This window comes from Anabrus simplex, chromosome 7 (assembly GCF_040414725.1).
Source record: "Anabrus simplex isolate iqAnaSimp1 chromosome 7, ASM4041472v1, whole genome shotgun sequence".
Classification (NCBI taxonomy): Eukaryota; Metazoa; Arthropoda; class Insecta; order Orthoptera; family Tettigoniidae; genus Anabrus; species Anabrus simplex.
Window position 1 is genome coordinate 73,965,162 of NC_090271.1, and position 26,998 is coordinate 73,992,159.

Below are 26,998 nucleotides of genomic sequence, written 5' to 3' on the forward strand. Positions count from 1 at the left end.
TTCGAAGGTGATGTTGGAGTCGATCATTAATACACGTCGACTTCTGTAATCTAAGGAAAATTTGAAATGAAAGAGGATAACACGTTTTTGTAATAAATGTGTAAATAATGTGGCCAATAGCAGTTATTAACTTGTTAAAAATATAGGCAGAAGTTAGGTAAGAATATGATACATCTCAAAATATGGCAGAGTACATCACCGATCTCAGAGGAGAGTTCATATTTTCTCACGTCTAGTTGCATTTCAGAAAGGCTATTAACATGTAAATTTTTAGCGAGGAGGTTATCACTTCTCTACATGCATTACAAATATGTTTTCATGATTCATATATGGATAGGTTAGGCAACGCCGTTTGAAGAAGATATCTGAAATGTTTGCCACAGAAGCCTCTGAGTGATACCATATTTCTCTGAATCCAAGACGATGTTTTTTTCCCTCAGAATTTCATGCGAAAAAATCAAGGGTTGTCTTGCATTCCCGGCCTAACAGTAACGAATACCACTGGCAAATACAGCGGTAATCATGCTACTTCTTTTCACTCCCACACGCGTACTTAAACTCAAAACTAGTTGACAATAAACGACCATCTCTTTATTATACACTGATAGCCGCGACAACCGGTTGTACAGTGCCTGTGTGTAACGTCACTGGATCTTGGGAAATAATAAAGAGAGAATGGCGTTCTATCAGCCTCTACAAAAACGTTTCTCAAATCTGCAGAATGGCATCAAAACATGCGAGCCTTCGAATTTTTATAAAGACGAGATCAGTGGCAGAGTTATAACGCGTCTACTGTACCTGACGCTTAGTAAAATTAAGTTTACCGTGCGAGTTGGCCGTGCAGTTAGGAGCGCATAGCCTTGATCTCACATCCGGGAGATAGTGGGTTCGAACCCTACTGTCGGCAGCCCTGAAAATGGTTTTCCGTGGTTTCCCATTTTCACACCAGGCAAATACTGGGGCTGTACCTTTTGCTTCCTTCCCATTCCTATGCATTTTCTGTCCCATCGTCGCCATTAGACCTATCTGTGTCGGTGCGACGTAAAGCAGCTAGCGAGTTTGAGAGAGTAAAATTAAGTTTTATAGACAGCAGGAACATTTTTGTGATGGATAGTCGTTTTGTAAAGATACGCGGAACAGGTATTGCTGGCAAATTAACAACAGGTTCTCATCGATATTATGATGCCAATTTTAAGTTAATGGTTATTGAACATTTGGTAATGTAGAATGATTGTGCATAGGCCTAACTAAAGCCAATATTTGGTGTTATCATGAAGACAAAGGTAGCTAAAAAAATGTGTACTGTACAAAAAATCCATTCAGTGGTCTGCAACAAGGACACTTTAAAGAAGTCGAAGATGAAATTGTAAGGAATGTGCACGAAAAACTCAAGGGCAGAATGGACATACCATGGCGCAATAAACTCTTTCCTTGCTTTCAACGTCCGTGATTAGGCCTATCCATCGCTAGCTGCTGAAGTTTGCTGAAACCGGCAAGTGAGACGTGCACGTAGTAGTTGCCGGTTATATCTGACGCTGAGTAAAAGTAACAGTTTTATAGGCAGCAAGAATATTTTCCTGATGGATCGTCATATTGTAGAGACACATGGAATAGGTATTGCCGGCAAATTTTCAACAGGTTCTCTTCGGTATTACAATGCCAATTTTAAGTTAATGGTCATTAAACCCGCATAAATAAAGAATAATTGTGCAGCCGCAAAAAGTACGGCATATCAAAAGCCATTGTTCGGCGTCTAAAATGCATACTGTACAACAAAGGCATTTATATGATTTTACAAAGCACTTTTTGAGACTGATTTACATTTTTGAAGGAAGAAGTGAGGTTCGTCTTGGTTTTAGAGAAATATTGTACTATAATTTTTTCAGAATGAAATTAAACTCACACTTTCACGAAAAATAAAGAAGTTAGCCGTAGTGTGGATATCATCCTCAGAAATGCACTTTTCGAACAAACTGATTGCCTAATCATACTGATTTTAATGTGTATGTGGGTTCTTCCGACTTTTATAAAAAAATCGGGTATAACGACAATCTGCTGTAGCGAGTAAAATTTCGCTGTTAAGAATTCTCACTATAACGGACTTCTACTGTAACTCATTCCTGTTGCCAGCGTTTTTCCCCAGTGTGCCAATTTGGGCTCATCAGTTGGTAACTAGCACACCTACCAAGACACATGGCTACTGCATACTGCGGAGGCCACTGTGTAGATGACTTAGAGCCATTGGCCGTGCCAATTTACTATGAGGGGCTTCGTCTCTTTTCCAAAAATTGATGCTTGGTAGGCCATCACGTTACAGAAATCAATACCCATGCAGAACCTGAAATATTTGTCCCAAATTAGTAAATTTATAATGCCAATATAATCGGTCAATTGTTGGACATAATAAATTTCCCAGCTAACTCATTTCTGTTGTCAGCGTTTTGCCCCAGTGTGCCAATTAGGACTCATTAGTTGGTGATAGCACACCTACCAAGATGCATGGCTAGTGCATACCGTGAAGACCACTGAATAGGCTACTTAGAGCCACCAGCAGTGCCATTGCTCTATGAGAGACTTTCTCCTTTTCAAAAATTGATGATTGCTAGGCCATCAGATGTTACAGAATTTGATTCCCATAGGGAACCTGAAATATTCGTCCCGAATGAGTAAATTTATAATACTAGTGTAACTGGTCCGTTATTGGACATTACAAATTTTCCAGCTAACTCATTCCTGTTGCCAGCGTTTCGCCCCACTGTGCCAATTTGGGCTCATCAATCAGGTACGGCCCAGCTACACCAGATGCTGCCATGTGTACCCCCACTGGGACTACAATCAGGTACCGCCCAGCTATGCCAGGTGCTGCCATGAGTATCCCAGCAAGATTTGATTCTCAGACACCAGAGCATTCACAATCACCCACCTCCTCCACGGAAGAGGAAACCATTTGACTGCCGAGGAGAAAAATGGACAGGGACTCGCCTAGCCCAGAGGGAAGAAAACACAGGGCAATCAATCTGGAGCCAAGCCTATCCACGGCGAGCACATTCACCCTGCTTTCCAGTATAGGACTCCAGTCGGCCCATGGAATGTTGCCACGTGGCATTAGTACAACAGAAATTGTGGAACCATTCCACCTGCCATCTGGAAACCACTCGCCATGCTATATGCAACACTCTACCATGAGCTACGCAGAAGCAGCCTGGAACCCCGCACTACCCGACCAAGTGCGTATCCGCAGTGGAACTGCTACGGGTATCATTTTTCATCATCAAATTAAGGAGGTCGGACCCAGACAAAAACCAGCCGAAGGCAATTCATTCCATCAAAGTTTCTCCCAAGTGTTCAAAAGGAATACAACTTGGAAATACAAAGAAGTAAGGAGAACTACAACATTAACACGTTGGGTGCCACGTGCCGCCATATGGCGTCACGGTGGTCTTCAAATCTGAGATGGCGTGACGCCATATGGCGGCACACCGTTCTTGAAATCAGAGTTGGCGTGACGCCATATGGCGGCACAGTTGAGTTTCAGGCGATGCACCATAGATAATCAGCTGTGACATCTATGCGCGTAAAATTGGTACTACGTGAAAGGGCGAACTTCAGGGTCTATTCCACCTACGTATTTTTACTCTATGCCACCATGTGGCGCCACAGTATTCTTCCGAAGCCACTGACTGGCCAGTGGTCATTGTCACAGGTGAAAGCGCGCCAGGCATTGTTTATTCCTCGTTTACGTACGTATTATCACTCAGTTTATATAGTTGTGCAAAAATATAACAAATGGAAGATATTGGTAATAATCTTACGAGGGAACACATACATGTGTTACACTCGGATTCGGTTGAAATTTGGTAGGAATATTCGTGGGAGGCAGTAGAATGCTAAGGTGAAAACTGCATGTACCCAGCGCAAGTTTACACGCCAAAATTGAACAAATAAATAGTCATAAAATTAGAAGTGTCGCGGGAGTATCGGGGTGTGGCGGAGAGGTAGGGAGGAGCGAAGCAGCGGACGTGAACCAACCGGGCTGCGTCGAGGTGCGCTAGCAGCCAGGTAGCGTATAGTTAGCGCGCTCCCCTTAACTTCCCGATTAGATGTGCAAAACGTAAATATGAAAATAGCACATGAAACAAGTGTACAAAGGACGATGTTAGAACAACGATGCCATTAAGGTTTGAAAAATTACAAGTAACAAGAACTCGGGCGTGCCGAGACGCATATTTTCATTGTTTACAGTTAACAGAAAACTGTTCACAACAATATGTAATGTAATATAAGTACTTGTTTTGCATTTTACTAGGTTTTCATAAATATTGCGTTAATTTGAATTAGCAAATAAATATCCCGTATTTGAAATTCGTATTACACATTCCATGACAAAAAATTCTGTGACGCCGTATGGCGTCACGCTATATTTTATCTTTCCTAAAAAAATGATGTGACACCATATGGCGTCACACATGACCATGGTATGGTGAGATAAAATTTACTTAGTACATCATATAAATACATCCCAAGATTATATAAACAGACTACAACGTGTACAATTGCTTTGGCACCAGCGGAATGCAATTCAAAAACATGCCTGGCACCAGTGGAATAGTGTGCTACAATCGGCTCGGCACTCAACGTGTTAAGACATTCAGACCTTTCTATTCAGTGCTGGTCAACGCCATCAGCTAGCACACTTCGGAAAGCATGCTGTGGCTCAAAACATGTCACAACAACCGAGGCACAACACAGCACCCATGCACCTAGCGCCCAGATTGTCAGTAGTGGTCTATGGTGTAGACTGTAGCTATTCAGAGGACGAGGTTGCAGCCCAGCTAGAACGACACGGACTGCAAATTTTCAAAACTATCTTCATCAGGAATGACAAAGGGTCAACCTCATTAATGCGGATTCTGTCACGTGACACCTCGCTGCTGGACCAGCTGCTACGAGATAGCGCCCTCTTCTACATTGACTGTCACCGTGCAGAACCATCAAGGTCGTCTCTACCACAACGCTGACATGTTAGCGCTGCCAGGGCTATGACCATCCACCCAACCAGCCATGCTTCTGAGTACAGGTATGCGCCATCTGCAGTAGTAATCATTCATCTGCAAACTGCATTAACAAGGCTCACCGAAGTGAATACTTGTCATGAAAGTCATTTCAGATGAATGTAGGGGTAAACCCCAACCTATCCCAACCCAACCCGAAAACATCCTACCCATCACACCCATTGACCTTCCTTCCCCAACCTTCTCCCCTCTCCACGGAGAACATTCTTAGGTTCAACACCCTGGTCCTTCAGAATGTTCTACCATTCCAACGTTCTGACGTCCTTGATCAGATTCAATTAGCGACTTGGTTGGTATTCCAGACTCATCTGGATGCCACGTATTCAGGGACAAAAATGCATTGTGCATCTTTCCACTAAATCCATCTCCACTACTTAATAAGTGAAAGTCTACTACAGGAACTTATGTTCTCTAAGAACTAACCAACCGCTGATTGAATTACAGACCAAACAATACAACTCGAATGTCATCATTTTTAATGATACATTCTTAACTAAAAGATAAAAACCACAAATCAGAATCACACATTCTACTGCTCTGACCGTCCTGACAGGGGCCAAGGAAAGGTAGCAGTTAGTGTACACTAATCTACCCCATCAAAAATACACTACCACCAATTATGAGAATATCAAACTGAAAATTTAATAATCAAAATTACCATTGGTAATAAAAACATTGCAATATCCACAATTTACACTCCCCCCCACTTCACCTCCACCTAAACAATTTGTTGAATACATAAATGGAAATGCGGAAATCTGGAAATATGCAGGAACATCAGCAAAAGTTGCCCTCCATCAACAACTTGTCTCTATCTGGATTAAAGAAGAACTACCAGAACACTGGACAACAGCCCTCGTTCATCCACTGCACAAAAAAGGAGACAAAACCGACCCTAATAAATTCGGGGAATCTCGCTGCCAGACATAACATACAAAATATTTTCAATAATCATCCTTAATAGGATAAGTTTACAACTTGAGAAAGAACTAGGGGAATATCAAGGAGGTTTCAGACCATGGAGGAGCTGTCCTGATCAGATCATGAGTCTTAAGTTGATAATGGACTATAACAGGAGAAGAAACAGAGATATGGTGATAACATTTGCAGATTTCAAGAAAGCTTATGATTGCATCCATAGAGAATCTCCGTTTAAAATTTTAAGACACCTTGGACTACACCCCAAATTAATAAACATGATAAAATTGACTCTCACCAACACCAAATCAAAAGTGAAGTTTAGGGGTGAAACATCAGACACATTTGAAATTAAAACTGGACTACGGCAGGGAGATGGGCTCTCACCACTATTATTTAACTGTGCTCTAGAAATGGTAATGGGGGAATGGTTTCGGAAATTTCCCCCCAAAATAAAGGTTGGCCGAAAAATCAAAACAAATTTCCTGGGTTTTGCTGACGATTTAGCATTACTAGCAGTGGACATAAAAGAAAAATCCCAGAAATCAGAACTTCAAAACATTGCAAATAAAATTGGCCTCAAAATATCATTTGAAAAAACAGGAATTATACCCCAAAAACCAACACAGCTAAAAGAAGTCACCATAAATGGTAATAAAATCAAAATAGTAACTCAATTTAAATATCTTGGAGAAGTAATAACACATAACCTAAATGAAAAATTCTCAATCTAAATAAGAACAAATAGATTAGCTAAAGCACAAAAATTAACATGGGATATCTACAAAAAGAAATGTCTATCAGTAAATACAAAATTAAAACACTACAACACAGTTATAAAACCAGAAGCTACATATGCAGCAGAAACACTCTTTTACCTCAATAAACAATCAAAGACTGACAGACTTCAGAAAATTGAAAGGAGGATTGGAAGAATCTGCATCAACAAAAAGTACCAGAAAGATGGACAGTGGCGGTTAATACGTCACAAAGTCATGTACAAAGAACTAGAACCCAATACAGATACTATGCGTAAGAGGAGACTGGGATTCTTTGGACATATCATGAGGATGCAGGATTCGAGACTTTTGAAACAACTAGTACAACACAATCTCGTCTCAAAAAAATACCACAACAGGATGTAAATGGATCAGAGAAGTAAGAGAGGATCTGTAGGAAATAGGCCTAACAACAGAAGACATCACAAATAAGATAAAATTGAATACAAAACTTGAGAATACAAACCTCCGCTTTACCCTCACACAAAACAAACCAACAACACGCACATTTTCAACTGAGGAAAGGGCACGAAGATCGGAGTGTCTGAAGAAGTACTGGGAGGACCGCAAAGCCCGAACAATCCCTTCAAAGAGATCTGAACGACGGACTGACTAAAGTGATCCGAAGAAGAAGAAGAAGAAGAAGAAGAAGAAGAAGAAGAAGAAGAAGAAGAAGAAGAAGAAGAAGAAGAAGAAGTAGAAGAAGAAGAATTTACAACCTGATTATGGCAGATTTTAATGTTGCATCATGCGTCAGTGCTCAACAGAGAACATATGAACAACTCTTACATGTCATCTGGGGTGTTTACATACTATTCCCTTCCCATACCCGACCTATATCGAATAACACCCCTGACATCATCATCATCATTTCTCCAGCCTTAGCAGATAATAATGACAGTCTTATGCTGCCATCTATCGGCAGTGAGCATATACTATGTCTACTAATGTTACCGAACCTATGAACAAACCCTTTCCAACGTAACCAATGACCCCCGCCAGTACAACAATACAACAGCACTGAATGGTCAGCCTACAAACTATCACAGTTATGATTCACAACATTACAACACTGACAAATCAAGAAGAGCTACAAAACACAGTTAAACAACTTGAAACACCCTAACTACTGCAGATCAACTCCACATACCCCGCCATACTTCCCACCCTTCAAAACCACCACTCCCACCTAGAGCTCTTCAACTACTACAATATTCACATGACCTGTACAAAGTCTATCTTCGAACACAGAACAACTTTCCCATACACCTGCTCCTTTATTAAACCCATAAAATAGAAATCCTGGAATAACACTTGCACCAAACTATCCAGCATTAGTGACACATGTAAATACTGGACTAAATTGAAACAACTAACACAAACCAAAAAAGAATTTCCTCATTATCCATTAATTCACAACAACACCGCACCAAGTGATCCAAAAACAAAAGCTGATCTCTTCGCAGGTCGCTACAGACACGTTTTAGCTCCATCTACAGATTCTAACTTCTATCACCCAGATCATGAAATAATAACCGAATAAACAGATATCACAAAAACACCATTACATCCCACCTTCGAACCCCTTCCACTTTTAGAACAACAACATCTTCTAAACATTCCTATTACAGTACAAGATATACACAAGGTTTTAAAATACAAAAAAGAACTAAGCTCCCAGACTAGATCAAATTACATATAGACATATCGAAGAAGCCCTGGTCCTTTTCCTTCGACTACTTAGTAATATCTATAACGTCATAGTCCAAACTAGTTCCTTTCCAACCCACTAACCAGTTCCTTTCCACCCCACTGGGGACATGCAAAAAATCTCCTATTTTTTAATGCCTAACAAACTACTTTCATCATCATCATCATCATCATCATCATCATCATCATCATCATCATTTCCCAACTCCAGTTTCCCGAGTGTGGTGTACAAGTGCTCGCCATCTCCTTCTGTCTTCATACATCTTCTGTTCCTGTACATCCTCCCATTTGTATCCTCTCTCCTCCACATCTGATCTTACAGTCTCTATCAAACGTTTTCTTGGTCTTCCCTGTGGTCTTCTTCGTACGAGATTAAGGTCAAAATATTTTCTTTCAGGTCTTTCCCTGTTCATTCTCATTATGTGCCCATACCACTGAAGTCTGCGTTTCTATGACACGGGTAATAGGAACCTCAATACCAGCTACTTTCCTATTCACTTCATTTCATTTCGCTGACAATATGGCAATCCCTGCCCTCGGAACCGACAACCGCTCCCTTCAGTCACTCATTCAACCCTACCTCCACCAACTCGAACAATGTCTTAACCTTTGGCAAATTAAAATTAACGTAAACAAAACTCATTAATCAAAATCAATCAATACTGATCTGCATTTAGGGTAGTCGCCCAGGTGGCAGATTCCCTATCTGTTGCTTTCCTAGCCTTTTCTGAAATGATTTCAAAGAAATTGGAAATTTATTGAACATCTCCCTTGGTAAGTTATTCCAATCCCTAACTCCCCTTCCTATAAATGAATATTTGCCCCAGTTTGTCCTCTTGAATTCCAACTTTATCTTCATATTGTGATCTTTCCTACTTTTATAGACGCCATTCAAACCTATTCGTCTACTAATGTCATTCCACGCCATCTCTCCGCTGACAGCTCGGAACATACCACTTAGTCGAGCAGCTCTTCTTCTTTCTCTCAATTCTTCCCAACCCAAACATTGCAACATTTTTGTAACGCTACTCCTTTGTCGGAAATCACCCAGAACAAATCGAGCTGCTTTTCTTTGGATTTTTTCCAGTTCTTGAATCAGGTAATCCTGGTGAGGGTCCCATACACTGGAACCATACTCTAGTTGGGGTCTTACCAGAGACTTATATGCACTCTCCTTTACATCCTTACTACAACCCCTAAACACCCTCATAACCATGTGCAGAGATCAGTACCCTTTATTTTCAATCCCATTTATGTGATTACCCCAGTGAAGATCTTTCCTTATATTAACACCCAGATACTTACAATGATCCCCAAAAGGAACTTTCACCCCATCAACGCAGTAATTAAAACTGAGAGGACTTTTCCTATTTGTAAAACTCACAACCTGACTTTTAGCCCCGTTTATCAACATACCATTGCCTGCTGTCCATCTCACAATATTTTCGAGGTCACGTTGCAGTTGCTCTTAATCTTGTAACTTATTTATCACTCTATAGAGAATAACATCATCCGCAAAAAGCCTTACCTCTGATTCCACTCCTTTACTCATATCATTTATATATATAAGAAAACATAAAGGTCCGATAACACTGCCCTGAGGAACTCCCCTCTCAACTATTACAGGGTCAGACAAAACTTCACCTACTCTAACTCTCTGAGATCTATTTTCTAGAAATATAGCAACCCATTCAGTCACTCTTTTGTCTAGTCCAATTGCACTCATTTTTGCCAGTAGTCTCCCATGATCCACCCTATCAAATGCTTTAGACATGTCAATCACGATACAGTCCATTTGACCTCCAGAATCCAAGATATCTGCTATATCTTGCTGGAATCCTACAAGTTGAGCTTCAGTGGAATAACCTTTCCTAAAACCGAATTGCCTTCTATCGAACCAGTTATTAATTTCACAAACATGTCTAATATAATCAGAAAGAATGCCTTCCCAAAGCTTACATACAATGCATGTCAAACTTACTGGCCTGTAATTTTCAGCTTTATGTCTATCACCCTTTCCTTTATACACAGGGGCTACTATAGCAACTCTCCATTCATCTGGTATAGCTCCTTCGGCCAAACAATAATCAAATAAGTACTTCAGATATGGTACTATATCCCAACCCATTGTCTTTAGTATATCCCCAGAAATCTGATCAATTCCAGCCGCTTTTCTAGTTTTCAACTTTTGTATCTTATTGTAAATGTCATTGTTATCATACGTAAATTTTATTACTTCTTTGGCCTTAGTCTCTTCCTCTATCTCGACATTATCCTTGTAACCAACAATCTTTACATACTGCTGACTGAATACTTCTGCCTTTTGAAGATCCTCACATACACACTCGCCTTGTTCATTAATTATTCCTGGAATGTCCTTCTTGGAACCTGTTTCTGCCTTAAAATACCTGTACATACCCTTCCATTTTTCACTAAAATTTGTATGACTGCCAATTATGCTTGCCATCATGTTATCCTTAGCTGCCTTCTTTGCTAGATTCAATTTTCTAGTAAGTTCCTTCAATTTCTCCTTACTTCCACAGCCATTTCTAACTCTATTTCTTTCCAGTCTGCACCTCCTTCTTAGTCTCTTTATTTCTCTATTATAATAAGGTGGGTCTTTACCATTCCTTACCACCCTTAAAGGTACAAACCTGTTTTCGCATTCCTCAACAATTTCTTTAAACCCATCCCAGAGTCTGTTTACATTTTTATTTACCGTTTTCCACCGATCATAGTTACTTTTTAGAAACTGCCTCATACCTGCTTTATCAGCCATATGGTACTGCCTAACAGTCCTACGTTTAAGACCTTCCTTTCTGTCACATTTATTTTTAACTACCACAAAAACAGCTTCATGATCACTAATACCATCTATTACTTCAGTTTCCCTATACAGCTCATCTGGTTTTATCAGCACCACATCCAGGATATTTTTCCCTCTGGTTGGTTGCATCACTTTCTGAATCAGCTGTCCTTCCCATATTAACTTATTTGCCATTTGTTGGTCATGCTTCCTGTCGTTCGCATTTCCTTCCCAATTGACATCTGGCAAATTCAGATCTCCCGCTACAATCACATTTCTTTCCATGTCGTTTCCCACATAGCTGACTATCCTATCAAATAATTCCGAATCCGCTTCAGTGCTACCCTTTCCCGATCTGTACACTCCAAATATATCAAGTTGCCTATTATCTTTAGAAATGAGCCTTACACCTAGAATTTCATGTGTCTCATCTTTAACTTTTTCGTAGCTTACAAATTCTTCTTTCACCAGAATGAAAACTCCCCCTCCCACCTTTCCTATCCTATCTCTACGATACACACTCCAGTGCCGTGAGAAAATTTCTGCATCCATTATATCATTTCTCAGCCATGATTCAACTCCTATTACAATATCTGGTAAATATATATCTATTAAATTACTTAATTCTATTCCTTTCTTTACAATACTTCTACAGTTCAACACTAACAATTTTATGTCATCCCTACTTGATTTCCAGTTCCCTGTTCCCTTATCACCACTCCCTAGGCCATCCCGTTTCCCTGAATGTACCTCCCTATTACCCTTCCAAACAAATTTCCTAACTTATACGTACCACTGCGGTTTAAATGAAGGCCATCCGAGCGCAGATCCCTTTCTCCTACCCACCCATTAGGATCTAGAAATTTCACTCCCAGTTTCCCACATACCCACTCCATAGTCTCATTTAAATCCCCAATCACCCTCCAGTCAGTATCCCTCCTACACAGTATTCCACTAATAACAATCTCAGCTTTCTTAAACTTCACCCGTGCTGCATTTACCAGATCCCACACATCTCCAACTATGTTGGTATTTATATCAGCTTGCCTTACGTTGTTGGTACCAACGTGAAACACTAGCACCTTCTCCTTCCCCTCCTCCTTCTCTTCTACTTTCCTCAACATCTGCCTCAACCTAATTCCTGGATAACATTCTACCCCAGTTCATAGTCTTTAGAAATGGCAACCGTAGATACCGACCCATTAACAAAATCTATCTCGCCTTCAGCAGTCACCCCCTCACAGAAACCTCAACCCTCACTTACCTAGGTATTGCGTTCCAAAACAACGATGTACATATTAATAAAATTTATAAAAAAGCATACCAGAGATTTAACTTCCTCCACTGATTGAAAAGTCAAACCTGGGGATTAAAGCCTCCCAAATTATTATTAAAGTCTTTACCTATGAATCCTTAATCTGGATCTTAGCCCATTCTGTTCACTATTTATACATCCTAAAATTAGACCGAACCGGGTGAATTGGCCATGCGGTTAGGGGCGTGCAGCTGAGAGCTTGCATCTGGCAGATAGTGGGTTCGAACCCCACTATCGGCAGCCCTGAAGATGGTTTTCTGTGGTTTCCCATTTTCACACCAGGCAAATGCTGGTTCTGTACCTAAATTACGGCCACAGCTGCTTCCTTCCCATTTCTAGCCCTTTCCTATCCCGTTATCGCCATAAGACCTATTTGTGTTAGAGCAACGTAAAGCAAATTGTAAAAATTAGACCATCATACATTTCAACTCGTCTATAGACTCTGACCTAAAATTGAAATGGAGATTATTATCAACCTGTACACATTCCCTACAATCTGCTCCTACCTTTATTCTATTCGATTACAGTGTCTTGAAAATGCTAATTAGCGCAATCTTCCACAACCTCATGAAGCTGTCAACCTATCCCCGCTTGCTCAATCCATCCCAAACCAACAGCCAACACCCGTCATCATCCACCTATTCCCAACCCCAGCCCTTGCCCGAAGATAATAATTGATAGAAAAATTATACTAAATCACTGCAGATGGTGGAGAAACAGGGCAAAAGCTCCATTAATAACGTAATAGCCTTGTCAATACACAAGACTGTGAGAAAAGGCGATAACATCACCATCAATTAAAACACAAATACATTATTAATTATACAGATGCAATTGTAAAAGGTCTACCAATTCAATACATCATGTTCAGATAAAATTATTACCTTTCAGTAAGTACTAATACATGTTTCGTTCAATTATTGGACATCTTCAACTAATGCCATCAGTACTAAACCATTAACACTAAAATATTAAAATAACAATGGAATAAAATCTATGGGAAACTAGTGTATGACTCATTTAAATCTAAAACAAAACATCAAATTAAGATTGTAAAATCACACATATCCTGGCAAACTGATTACTGAAGTCTTAAAATTGTTCTTTGATGTGTTGATACATAAGGTCTTGATGTGGTGAAATCCAAATTATGTGTTGCATATAACAAAGTGCATAAAAACATTTAAAATTAGGGTATACATCCTCCTTTGGCATGGATTAGTCTTATTTTATTATATTATTTAATGTTGCGGTGAACTTCAACAGGGAACCATTGAACCTTTTGAATATTGAAGTCTTGCTATTGGCAACTGTACCGGGTGAGTTGGCCGTGCGGTTAGGAGCGTGCAGCTGTGAGCTTGCATCCGGGAGATAGTGGGTTCGAATCCCACTCTCGGCAGCCCTGAAGATGGTTTTCTGTGGTTTCCCCATTTTCACACCAAGCAAATGCTGGGACTGTACCTTAATTAAGGCCATGGCCGCTTCCTTCCCATTCCTAGGCCTTTCCCATCCCATCGTCACCATAAGACCTGTCTGTGTCGGTGCGACGTTAAGCAAAATAGCAAAAAAATAAAAAAAAATTGGCAACTGTATATAACACGTAAATTGTGTGAGGTTCTCTCCTGGCCTCGTTGGAACTTCTCAGGCTGTTCTGCAGCCTTGTTATGATGCAATTGGTTCTCTGTATATTAATTGAGCATTCCAACTGGGAGGTGACCTTGTCAACTGCTGATTTTAAATGTTTTTATGCACTTTGTTATATGCAACACATAATTTGCATTTCACTACATCAAGACTTTGTGTATCAACACATTAAAGAACAATTTTAAGACTTCAGTGATCAGTTTGCCAGGATATGTGTGATTTTACAACTTGATAGATGCACTGTCTATTCATATTTTAATTTGATGTTTTGTTTTAGACTTTAATGAGTCCTACTCTAGTTTTCCATAAATTTTATTCCATTGTTCTTTTAATATTTTAGTGTTAATGGTTTAGTACTGATGGCATTAGCTGAAGATGTCCAATAATTGGACGAAACATGTACTAGTACTTGCTGTAAGGTAATAATTTTACCAAGCTCGATAGCTGCAGTCGCTTAAGTGCGGCCAGTATCCAGTATTCGGGAGATAGTAGGTTCGAACCCCACTGTCGGCAGCCCTGAAAATGGTTTTCCGTGGTTTCCCATTTTCACACCAGGCAAATGCTGGGGCTGCACCTTAATTATGGCCACGGCCGCTTCCTTCACTTTCCTAGCCCTTCCCCGTCCCATCGTCGCCATAAGACCTATCTGTGTCGGTGCGACGTAAAGCAACTAGCAAAAAAAAAAAAAAAAAAAAAAAAAAAAAAGTAATAATTTTATCTGTATATGTGATGTATTGAATTGGTGGTTCTTTTACATTTGCATTTGTACATGTTTAGCGACGTCAATACGAACCAAAATTAATTTTGTAATATGTAACATTATTAAATGTAAATACACACACGCAATGCACACAACTTTCTAATAATCTCTTTTTCACACAAAACAACACATCTCACAATTATCTAAATGTAACAGTAACACAAAATACAATAACATTGTAAATAAATAACTTCTAGAAAAGAACTCAAATAATTAGTGAAAAGTGAAGTGAAATGAAACAAAAGCTCTGAAACAAGAAGAAATCCAAATAATATACTGTATATCAGATGTAAATAGCCCGCCGGGTGGCCATGATCGTTAAGGCGCTGAAGTCTAAAAACGGTCTAACACCGAGGTTAGCCGGTTCGAGTCCCGTTGGTCGAAAAAATTTTCACCATCAGAATGTTGGCCGGCAGGGTAGGGGAGGTGGTGGTATACAATTTCTAATCACTATATTACGTGCCAAAAGCCTGGATTAAATTCCAAACCTCTCCGCAGTGCTCATATGGAGTGAGGGCATATGACGCTGTTGATGGTGATTCGTCCGTCGGATGGGGACGTTAAGCCTTGAGCAGGCCCCTTGGTGCTATTGGACAGGAGTAGGCTATGTGCTGGCACAGGGTTTCACCCTCTCCCTACTATCATATATCACGTCATTCATTTCATCTCTCATTTCTCCTCTGATGAGGTAGACGTCAGGAAGGGCATCCGGTCATAAAAAAAACTGCCACGACAAATTCATCTCACCTCATACCCGACCCCGTAGGGAAACGGGACAAGGGTTGGACAAACAAACATATCAGATGTAAATAACCCAATGTAAATAGTATTGTAACACTATGTAAATTTAAAAATGAATCAATAAACGGGGAATAACAGAGTAAAACCCAGGTGGGTGTGGGATGGTCACTCGCTCTGAGTGACGCCTTCTTGTGGCAAACCCACACGCCAGAAACATCAAATAAAAATTCACAATACGTGTGCTTAAGCACACTCATCCAACAATTAGATAAATATATTAAGTAACCATTCCAAATACTTCGGCCATAGAGTTCCCTAGTTGGACTGGTGGCTCACTTTCAATAATAACTACTGGCAGCATCAGCCTCCATGGTTTGCACTAGCCATGTGTCTTGGTAAGTGTGCTAGTTACCAACTGACAAGCCCAAATTGGTACACTGGGGTGAAATACTGGCAACGAATGAGTTGTCTGGGAGATTTATAATGTCCAGTAACGGACCATTTATATTGGTATTATAAATTTACTCATTCGGGATAAATATTTCAGGTTCCCTGTGGAAATTGATTTCTGTAACAACATCAGTAGTGATGTAGGAAACCAGTGGCGAATGCAAACAATGCATTGATGGTCTTGCTGCAAATGAGTTGATCAGTAACTAGCATCAACACCAACTGTTGGTAAAATAAAATATTACCAACATTTTATTGCTACTGGTAAAACTTGCTGTGTAACCTTTTGACATATTTCTGTCCATTGCATAAACACTGTTCATCAACACAACCAACTACTGCAGGTGTCCCAGTAATACTGGATTATTGCCTGTTCAGTACATTCTGTGCACGTTAAAAAGGACCAAGCACGATTAAAGTTTTTTCATGCATTACTGTTTAAAATCTTGAATTTGAGCATGGCTGCTGTGTCCTACATTTTGCATCATTACCAATAAATACTTCTCACACTCTGTCATCTCCTGTACATACACGCTGGGGAAATTGCTATCCTTCACGAAAAGTGTGTTGTCAGCACAACCGAGTCTGCCGCCATTGATTTTCATTTATTTGTTTTATTGCTTTCTGCAATCCTTCCAATTTTAATTATCACTAAGACCTTTAGTTGCAAATGAAATGCATCCATTCAGCAGCGAATTTTTTTTACCTAAATTTTTATGGGGATAACTGCAGTGCATCCATTATATGGTGGCATCCATTATGCAAATAAGTACAGCAGATTTTCCTTTACTGGTTTAAACATTCATGACTGGCATCTAATGTAATGTTTTTGTTGTTGTTGTTGTTGGTGGTGGTGGTGGTGGTGGTGGTGGTGGTGGTGGTGGTGGTGGGTGAAAGTGGTCTGCATACTAAAAGTTGTATGTCTTTTGCTGTATATATAAAACATGTTATGACTTCAACCTAGGGTAAAAACTAACCTGAAACTTCCGTGCTTACAGAGAGAATGTTCTATGGATGTTTCACAGAATGATATATTAGCAATTTTTTGGTTATTTTGATCCACCTTTTCAATACAAATTACAGTTTGTGTTGTTAAGTTGTAATGTTACAACACTAATTTACCGGGACATGTTTCGCTTTTATTCACAAGCATCATCAGCCTATACAATTGTCTCAAGGTTTGTCATATTTGGATTGTTGTTACAAATTTCGTTACATTGAATGTAAATCTAATTTCAGTGATAACAATATTTAAAACACAAGAATAATATACACATTAAAAATTATGACAATATGATTTGCAATGTTAAAATGGAGTAACTCTTAATTCTAAAACACAATGACGTCCAAAACACAGTTTTTACAATTTGAAAATTTGGCTAAAAATTGTTTGCAATGTTAAAATAAAATTGATTCAACTATAATTTTGGTATTAAAATTTGAGTCATAAATATAAATATTGGATGTTAATATATAGGAGCCATAGTTTCTGAAGTGTGTTGGTTTCTAGAGTACAGTAACATTTCAGTATTGAGAATTTTAGTTAAGAATTGTGCTCTCCAAATAATGTTATTTAAAAAGACTGTAATTTTGCATTATGCGTGATTAGTCTTGATGCTAATCTAGAATTGAAGTCTTGGGTTCGTTGGAAAATGGCTTCTAGATTTGATGAGGCTTGCTGCTGTAGTTTGGCAATTTGATCAGAGGAAATATTGACATATTTAATTCTTGTTTGTAGCGGCCAGACTCTCCGTTGGAAGTTGATTGTTTTGATGTAAGTTATGGTTAAAAGGGGCTTCAATCAAATTTTGAGTATCTGATTATGTTTCTTTCAATTTATAGAATGAAAGAAGCGTCCCTTTGTCTGCTGCTACAGAATCTTGTGGACCTTATTGTGTTAGTTACATGTAATGTTTCACAGAAGAAAATTTACCATTGATCAGAGAAATATAAAAAGGCACTGCGTTTGTTTTAAGACTCTTTTGGGGGGGTTTATATCTTGGCAAGCCCATTAACTTGTATGTGTTCTAGATTATGATATTGATTGTCACTCCTAAAAAAATGGATCAAATAATTTCTTTCTCATTTACTTTGTCAACATGTTTTCATTTTGCCCGTCAAGCCTTGGCAGTAGTTTCATTTTTGGGAAATTGTGATACACATCACTGTTTTCTTCCAAAAGTTACATTGGGTAGTAGGAGCATATATCATCCATGAAACAAAAATATGTCATATCCCATAATGAATGTAGGAATGTAAGAGTTTTCCAGGGATTTGTCAATGATACAGACCACTATCTGATCTGTAATGAACTAAGTACCTCTAGGCCTAGGGTACAGAAAGTGAAATCTGTCTGCAAACAAATAAGGGTAGAAACTCTCCAGGACGAGGAAATTAGATGGAAGTACATGGATATGATTAGTGAGAAGTTTCGAACAGTAGAGAGTAAGCAGGTTCAGGATATAGAAAGAGAATGGGTGGCATACATGGATGCTGTAGTAGAAACAGTAACGGAATGCCTAGGAACAACTGTAAGGATGGGAAAAGGCGAACGCCTTGGCGGAATGAAGAAGTGAGAGCAGCTTGTAAACGTAAAACGAAGGCTTATCAGAAATGGCTCCAAACAAGGGCCGGGGTAGACAGGGATTTGTATGTAGATGAAAGAAACAGAGCGAAACAAATAGTTGTTGAATCCAAAAAGAAGTCGTGGAAAGATTTTGGTAATAACCTGGAAAGGCGAGGTCAGGCAGCAGGGAAACCTCTCTGGACAGTAATAAAGAATCTTAGGAAGGGAGGGAAAAAGGAAATAAACAGTGTTTTGAGTAATTCAGGTGAACTCATAATAGATCCCAGGGAATCACTGGAGAGGTGGAGGGAATATTTTGAACATCTTCTCAACGTAAAAGGAAATCTTCCTTGTGGTGTTGCGAGCAGCCAAGCTCATAGGGAGGAGGAAAATGATCTTGGTGAAATTACGCTTGAGGAAGTGGAAAGGATGGTAAATAAACTCCATTGTCATAAAGCAGCAGGAATAGATGAAATTAGACCTGAAATGGTGAAGTATAGTGGGAAGGCAGGGATGAAATGGCTTCATAGAGTAAGATTAGCAAGGAGTATTGGTAAGGTACCTTCAGATTGGACAAAAGCAGTAATTGCACCTATCTATAACCAAGGGAACAGGAAGGATTGCAACAACTATCGAGATATCTCATTGATTAGTATACCAGGCAACGTTTTCACTGGCATCTTGGAAGGGAGGTTGCAATCAGTCGTTGAGAGGAAGTTGGATGAAAACCAGTGTAGTTTTAGACCACAGAGGGGCTGTCAGGATCAGATTTTCAGTATGCACCAGGTAATTGAAGACTGCTATGAGAGGAATAGGCAGTTGTGTTTATATTTCGTAGATCTAGAGAAAGCATATGACAGGGTACTGAGAGAAAAGATGTTCGCCATACTGGAGGACTATGGAATTAAAGGTAGATTATTAAAAATCGATCAAAGGTAGTTATGTTGACAATTGGGCTTCAGTGAGAATTGATGGTAGAATGAGTTCTTGGTTCAGGGTACTTACAGGCTGTAATCTTTCACCTTTGCTGTTCGTAGTTTACATGGATCATCTGCTGAAAGATATAAAATGGCAGAGAGGGATTCAGTTAGGTGGAAATTTAGTAAGCAGTCTGGCCTATGCTGACGACTTGGTCTTGATGGCAGATTGTGCCGAAAGCCTGCAGTCAAATATCTTGCAACTTGAAAAAAGGTGCAATGAGTATGGTATGAAAATTAGCCTTTCGATGACTAAATTGATGTCAGTAGGTAAGAAATTCAACAGAATTGAATGTCAGATTGGTGAAACAAAGCTAGAACAGGTCGATAATTTCAAGTATTTAGGTTGTGTGTTCTCCCAGGATGGTAATATAGTAAGTGAGATTGAATCAAGGTGTAGTAAAGCTAATGCAGTGAGCTCGCAGTTGCGATCAACAGTATTCTGTAAGGAGGAAGTCAGCTCCCAGACGAAACTATCTTTACATCGGTCTGTTTTCGGACCAACTTTGTTTTATGGGGGGCGAAAACTGGGTGGACTCAGGATATATTATTCATAACTTAGAAGTAACAGACATGAAAGTAGCGAGAATGATTGCTGGTACAAAGATGGGAGCATTGGCAGGAGGGCACTCGGAATGAGGAGATAAAGGGTAATTTCGGAATGAACTTGACGGATGAAGCTGTATGCATAAACCGGCTTCAGTGGTGGGGTCATGTGAGGCGAATGGACGAGGATAGGTTACCTAGAAGAATAATGGACTCTGTTATGGAGGGTAAGAGAAGTAGAGGGAGATCAAGATGATGATGGTTAATCTCAGTTTGTAACAATTTAAAGATAAGAGGTCTAGAACTAAATGAGGCCACAGCACTAGAGGATTGTGGCAACATTTAGTAAATCGCAGAGGTTTGCAGACAATGCTGAAAGGCTTAACAGTCTATAATGATGATGTATGTATGTATGTATGTATGTATGTATGTATGTACGTATTGTCCCATAATGATGCAGTTATACAGGAGACACAAGAAAGTTAACTGGATTTCAACAGTCCATCCTGAACATAGTTACGAAGGAGTTACATTGATTTTGAATCAAAACAATTTGTATAGAATGCTGTTTACGACACACTCTGTGTGTTAAAATCTGCAGGTTGATTTTACTATTTACACACAAAACGTGAACATTAAACATATACTACAGAAATTGTAGTGGATAAGGAAAAAATAAAATAAAAAATTGGATATTCATTTCATTAAACATTATAGAGGTGATGGATCCAAGATCTTTTTGAGCTTACCACATAAATTTAACAGGCTTGTTTAACCATTGTCACTGAGCTCGATAGCTGCAGTTGCTTAAGTGTGGCCAGTATCCAGTATTCGGGAGATAGTAGGTTCGAACCCCACTGTCGGCAGCCCTGAAGATGGTTTTCCGTGGTTTACCATTTTCACACCAGGCAAACCTTAATTAAGGCCACGGCCGCTTCCTTCCCACTCCTAGCCCTTTCCTGTCTCATCGTCGCCACAAGACCTATCTGTGTCGGTGCGACGAAAAGCAACTAGCAAAAAAAAAAAAAAAAGCGAGTGTTCATACATTGAGTATTTTCTGTGCATATCAGAGGCATATTGGTTCTTTTTTAGTTTGTATAAGGACAGATTCTTTTCATGGTAAACGGATGAAAAAATTTGATTCTGCTTACTGAAGGTATATTATAATAATAAAATTTAATGCAGCCAATGGCCAAGAAATAAATGCAATATCGTACATTGCTCATTTACTACAAAATGAAGTCAACGACGTTGTTCTTTCCGTAGACTCCAGAAGATGGTACCGATCGCATTGTTTCTTGCACAATTTTCAAATACAGTCATTAGTAGGGCCGTGATGTCTTGTTTTGTTGCATATTTTGTGATGGAATTCATGGACAGCGAATAGTGTCATGATATGTCGCAGGTCGTAATTTGGATGTTGCCGGTCTTGAGTCGTCATGGCATCCATGGTGTAAAATGTGCTCCATCATTATTGTCTGAAGTTTTCTTCCAAAAGTTACATCGGGTAGTAGGAGCATATATCATCCATGAAACAAAAATATGTCATATCCCATAATGATGCAGTTATACAGTAGACTCAAGAAAGTTAACTGAATTTCAACAGTCCATCCTGAACATAGTACGAAGTTGTTACATTGATCTTCATTTATTTGTTTTATTGCTTTCTGCAATCCTTCCAATTTTAATTATTACTAAGACCATTTTAGTTGTTAATGAAATGCATCCATTCAGCAGGGAATTTCTTTTACCATCCATTATATGGTGGCATCCATTTTGCAAATAAGTACAGTAGATTTTCCTTTACCGAAAAGAAGACGTTGCAAATTAGATCCACTCATTATTTTAAACTCCCAATCATTGTTCATCATCATTTGTTTTAAATTCCAGTCAGTGGATACATTTTAAAATTTTAATGATCATATCATGTCGTCCATCTCGTACCATTATGATGTTAGGCCTCTTTAAACAAGGATCATCATCATCGAGATGGCATAGAATGACATTAGTAGACAAATAAATTTGAGTGGTGTCTTTAAAAGTAGGAAAGATCACAATATAATATGAAAATAAAGTTGGAATTCAAGAGGACAAATTGGGGCAAATATTTATCGATTGGAAGGGGAGTTAGGGATTGGAATAACAGGAATTCTGTGAGTTCTTAACAAACTGAAACCCAGAAATGCACCTGGACCTGACAACATTCCAATGGAGCAAATTCAAGGGGGAGGCTTATCCTTGAAGACATGTTTCTTCACACTAATCCTTTTAATCTGGGAAAATCAGCAAATACCCAGTGACTTGAAGAATGCTACTCTCATCACCATACTCAAGAAAGGTGAATGCAGTATACATGGTCTCTCATATAAACCCAGATCGAGCACGTGGTGTTTGTATTTTGCGCTACAGCAGCTACCTCAGCCGAAGTTATGTTGCGCACGGCTGCCCCCTTTAAATGTGTATACAATCTTACCTTATAAAAGATGTTGGAAATGTCATCCCTCCTGGCTTATATAGGCATTATATCTGGTGACCATATCCAGGCTGACGTGAGTGAGTTCTGCCACTGTAATGTTTCTGACTTTATTCATAATGCTTTCTTTCAGTTCCTCCAATATGTGAGGATTTTTTAAATACACATTATCTTTTAGTTTACCCCACAAGTAAAAATCACACACTGTATTTACTGTTGTCAAAAAAAAAAGAAGAAGAAGAAAACCCCTGTTATTCGACTTGCGCTAACAGCACACCAAACACCAATCTTCCTATCATAATAAGGGACTTCATAAACACCATTAGGATTTTCTGCACACCAAAAGCGAGAGTTATGACTGTTCACACAACCATTAAGATGAAATTAGGCCTCATCCGAAAAGAACACAAGCTGTGGGTTGAATAAATGATCATTCAATGATGCAAGATACCAGTCACAATATCTCACTCTTGTGGCTCTATCAGCAGGTTTTAAACAATGTTACCAGGAAATTGATGAACACATGCATTGCATACCCATCGAGCCATCTTGTACATAAAATAACTTTTACACACGAAAATAACTGTCTTACCTTGGTAACAGCTTAGATTCTGATTGGTGACTGCTAGGTCGAACACGTGTATGCTCCTTGCAAGTTTAAGAACTATGTACGCGCCTCTTGTACTGCTGCTGCTTAAGTCTCGGAGGGTAAAAATGCCGTTGGACGGTCTGGGTTTATATGAGAGACCCTGTATGTGGCAATTATCGCAGTATATCCTTTTTGTCCATAGCTGGCAATTTATTGCAAGTATTCTACTTAGCTGTCCCCTGGTTATCTCTGAGAAGGTTCTCCCTGAGTCTGAGTATGATTTCCATGCCTCAACAGGTATCCATTTTCTGGAAAAGCAAGGAAAACTCACGGAAAAAATGCAGAAAATGTACTGGGAAAACATGGGAAAATGACTTGTCATGTCCAAATTAGGCTTTCAACCTAAGACTGGACCTAATCAGAATGACTGAGCGAGACTGATATGTAGATGATAAGCGAGTCATACACAACGAGTAGTACTTCGAGAAATACAGTGAGTGCACACGATAGAGAAGTTAAGTGAATGAAAAAATAGACATACTAGTGCTAAATGCTTAAAGATGGCAGTACACAAGGCGTGCGACATATCTAGTATTGCATTAGTTTGAGGGCGGTGTAACTTACAACTCACTCTTAACGAGAACGTAATTCCAGGTCTTCACTTTGACAGTAAAATGTTTGTAGATAACTTTCCCCCATTCATTTGTAATTGGCTTGTCATTAAATCAACACAAATTATAACAATATTATAAATTTAAAAGATATTAACTCTTATTTTCTTTGTTCTTTAGAAAATGCCCAGTATTTTAAAAGTTACCCATGTAATTTACATAACATAGAGGGGCTAACAATTATGGATTGTCCGTAATTATTACGGATTTCACCTCACCATTAATTAGAAATTATTGTGGAAAAAATATCTGCGAACAAGGAAAGAAAGACAGTGCAACAGGAAAGGACCCATCCTCTATATGGGTATAAACCGCATCTGCAACGATTAAAGTCAAGGAAGAGTTTTCTCAGAACGTTGAAGGAACTGAGAACCACTATTGAAAAAGCTAGGTTGCAATTATGCAGGGCTACATCCTACCTTCCCCCTGGCTGAATAAGATTTTTTGAAACTCTACCTCCTGGCCACGATGAAGAATGGATGATATGGAAGTCCCTGAATAGACTGAGATCTGGAGTTGGCAGATCCAAGGTTAATTAGGGAAGATGGGGCTACGTAGATCAAGAAAAAATCCAATGTGAAATGAAATGGCGTCTGGCTTTTAGTGCCGGGAATGTCCGAGGACATGTTCGGCTCACCAGGTGCAGGTCTTTTGATTTGACACCCGTAGGCGACATGCGCATCATGATGAGGATGAAATGATGATGAAGACGGCACATACACCCAGCCCAGTGGCGTATCCCGGAATCTCCACTGAGGCATGCAACTAGTAACCATGCAGTTAACACAATGTAAATTTCAATTCTACTCACCCTAATTGCATGTAGGTGAACTCGAGCCAAACAGTTTTACTGTAAGTTTCTGGATTGAACGTGCGTACACAATTCTTGTTTTCTGTTTTTAAATTTACGAGGGTCTGCCTCTGTTGTGTGGTGGTTAGTGTGATTAGCTGCCACCCCCGGAGGCCCGGATTCGATTCCCGGCTCTGCCACGAAATTTGAAAAGTGGTACGAGGGCTGGAACGGGGTCCACTCAGCCTCGGGAGGTCAACTGAGTAGAGGTGGCTTCGATTCCCACCTCAGCCATCCTCGAAGTGGTTTTCCGTGGTTTCCCCACTTCTCTTCCAGGCAAATGCCGGGATGGTACCTAACTACAGGCCACGGCCGCTTCCTTCCCTCTTCCTTGTCTATCCCTTCCAATCTTCCCATCCCCCGCAAGGCCCCTGTTCAGCATAGCAGGTGAGGCAGCCTGGGCGAGGTACTGGTCATCCTCCCCAGTTGTATCCCCCGACCCAGAGTCTGAAGCTCCAGTACACTGTCCTTAAAGCGGTAGAGGAGGGATCCCTCGCTGAGTCCGAGCAGATTAAGAAGAAGAAATTTACGAGGGAAGGTAGAGGTCTCCCGGCTTTAACTATTTGAATCTTTTCATCAAACGAATGGCCAGTAAATGGCTTTTCAAACTGATTTACAATTATATCCGTTTTAGACTCATCCATCGTTAATACCACATGTGCGCAAAATATAATAAAACACCGAAAGCACAATGAATTAACTCACTAGTTAGCCACAACTCAAGCACTGGAGGTAATTCACCCCAGTGGCATTGGTCAGTTTCGTCACGTTGGGTTCTCGCTGGGGGGTAATCTGTGGGTCCCGTTCACTGTAAAGATGCCGACTTTCTCCAAGTTGCTAACAGATGGCAGAGGGTAGCACGGGTATGGGGTGACAAATTCTGACCAAGTTTCAATTGCAGCATCGTTCAGAGGGTTTCAGAACTACGTCTGCCACCGAATGCAATTTTAATATTGAATGTCTTACATCCTTAACTCCTCCATTCACTGTCTCTTTCTTCCTAGAGTGGAGTAGACGGCGAGACTACACCAGCACCACACGTAGTCAAGCAACGGAACCAGTACAGTTGCGCGGACCTTTTGAACTTCTGAGAGATGAAATAATTAATATTTGACTTGAAACAACCTAAAATCGTACATCAGACAGTTCTTTGTGTTATCATAACGCATGCAATGAATGCCTTGCATTCAAGGAGAATACGCCCCTGACCCAGCCCCATGCCAGCGAAATTAACCAATGATGGTTAAAATTCCCGACCCTGCCAGGAATCTAACCCGGTACCCCTGTGACCAAAGGCTAGCACGCTAACCATTTAGCCATGGAGCCGGACAATCCAATGTGACTGCGGAGAAAACCAGACTGTCCAACGTATGCTCCAATGTCGGCTATGTTCAGCCTCCTGCACAGAAGATCAACTATATCAAACATCAAAAAACACATTGGAAGTGGCCAAGTTTCGGGTAAACGTAATATAGTAATTATAACTGTGTACCATATGTAGTTTCTGATACGAGAATAATAATAATTGTGGAAAAGCAAAATTATCATAGAAAACAATTACACAAAGAAAGATTGTGTCAGTGGTGCTTGTTTTATGCACATTAGTTGACCAACATACATATTTGAATGACACTTCCATTTGCTACCAGAACTGGGACCTTATTCTTCAGTTTCTGAACAGTAACCCTTATGTTTGTTATAAGTGTGTTTAGAAACTGGCATGCTCACTCACGCCAGTTTCAAGAATAAGGTCTCTGTTGAACTCAGGCATTAGTTTGAAGAGTGATTGACTGATGGCTAACTATGAGCAATGTAGTTCATTTTCATTGGTTGTAGTGGCTGTTTATGATGAGATTACTAATAACCCACTTCTACAGATTGGCACTTCGTAATAAGATGTAGCTTCTTTGACTTATGATACATTTATTTCAAGTTCTTTATGCCCTTGTAAGTGTTTGTGCAAAATATGTTTATAGATGATTATTCCGGAGTGTGATAAACATACTGAAGTGCCACTTTTATGTACTATGTCCCACTGAATTTAATGTGGGGAATACGAGAATATCCCAGGAAAAATACAGGGAAAACATATTTAGATTACTAGCACGAACCCTGATCAGCAGGCAGAAAT

At 39.7% G+C, this 26,998-nt stretch overlaps 1 protein-coding gene across 1 annotated transcript in view; it reads left to right on the plus strand.

The window, feature by feature from the left end:
- Positions 1-26,998, plus strand: part of Nup133 (nuclear pore complex protein Nup133) — a 314,729-nt gene that overhangs the window by 164,780 nt on the left and 122,951 nt on the right. The window lies entirely within an intron of this gene.